A 1,434-nucleotide genomic window follows, 5' to 3' on the forward strand; every position below is an offset into this window, starting at 1 on the left:
GAAAAACTGTGAACACCTATTAGTGTTTTGTCCCATATTTGAGAAAAACACCGTCCTATAACGCATTACCCCCTCCCCCCAAAGAAACGAGCCCAAGCTCTGCAACTAGGTACGATATGCGAGAGATATGAGAAGGATTGGCTTAGTGGGAAGTCGTTCCTTTCAATGTGTGCCCTGACTTTGGCGACTAACATGTGGGCCCACTTGTTACAAGACAACCATGTCAACCACTAAAGTCAAGGTGTATCCCAATGGGAAGGGGGGGGGGGGTGAGATTCGGTTTGAACTATGATTACGATTTATCTCTCATGATTGTGGTTGATCTTTTGGGTCATTTAGTGCTGGAGAAATTGGGCATTGGCAAATCAAAATTAGGCCCGACGAGCCAATTTGTGGTAACAATGTTTGATCTATCTCGAACCTCAAACTTCTATTGAAGTCACCACTAACCGCCGAATTTTTTGCTCGTCGGCGGTGTTCGTACCACTGATGGCTCATTGGTAGCCAGTCACAAATGGTCGACTACTAATGGTTGCTTTTGTAGTAGTGACTCTTCACTAATGCAAGCACACAGCCAAACCAGTTGTCGTCTCTTTAGGGTATTAATCATTAGACAGGCAACCAGACACTAGACCTGGTGTACATTGGACTTAGCTTGGCTCCATGAGGCCTGGGTGCAACGTCTTTCCAAGAAGCGTCATGGGCTTTGGTGGTGGATCTCCAAAAAGACTGACACTGAAGCGGTGCCGCCACCTGATTTGACGAGTCGGGCGAGGGTTTTTAGTCAGGTTCAAAGAGGAAGAATAAGCACAATGATGTCTCCAGTTAGGGACGTGATGTCCGCGAGTGTCACTGTCATCAGAGTTCGTCCTCAGGACGCACTTTCGCTTGGTCCACATCTTCCCACGCGTAGTAGCCGCATCACATCCATTTTTCGTGGAATCACCATCCTAGAGACCACCATGCGCCGGACCCAAAAAACCTCTAGACTATACCTATGAGCCCATCCATCTCCTTCCATCAACTCGCCCACCTTACGGTCGAGAAGAACGACATCGTCCGTGAGCACCGCCTACAAAGGCAAATATGACAATTCATCAATCGCTAGACAAGGGCGCCGCCCTGGCTATCGTGCCATCATCGTCATTGGTAAGCCACCACAATGGGAGGATGATGAGAGGCCCATTGATGTCATCCACCATAAGTTCAAAGACTAGGTAGAGCTTGTGTCGTCACAATTTACCACGAGGCTTTGGGAGGTGGCTAGGGTTGAAAGAAAGAGTAGAGGCGCCTAGCACTTGTCGGTTACATCGAATCAATTCGAAAGTCGACTGAAGGTTTCATTTTGGAAGTTTATTAGAACCATTTGAGATTTTTCTTGTATGGAAAAAATGAAAAGATCACGGGAACAGTGGCGGAGGCAAGGGGTGCTGG

The 1,434-nt window shown here is 47.6% G+C and overlaps 1 protein-coding gene across 4 annotated transcripts in view; it reads left to right on the forward strand.

Moving 5' to 3' along the window:
• LOC123061830 (LEAF RUST 10 DISEASE-RESISTANCE LOCUS RECEPTOR-LIKE PROTEIN KINASE-like 1.2) overlaps window positions 1-1,434 on the forward strand; it is a 21,820-nt gene that overhangs the window by 14,011 nt on the left and 6,375 nt on the right. The gene's annotated exons all lie outside the window — the stretch shown is intronic.

Source organism: Triticum aestivum, chromosome 3A (genome assembly GCF_018294505.1).
Source record: "Triticum aestivum cultivar Chinese Spring chromosome 3A, IWGSC CS RefSeq v2.1, whole genome shotgun sequence".
NCBI classification, from domain to species: domain Eukaryota; kingdom Viridiplantae; phylum Streptophyta; class Magnoliopsida; order Poales; family Poaceae; genus Triticum; species Triticum aestivum.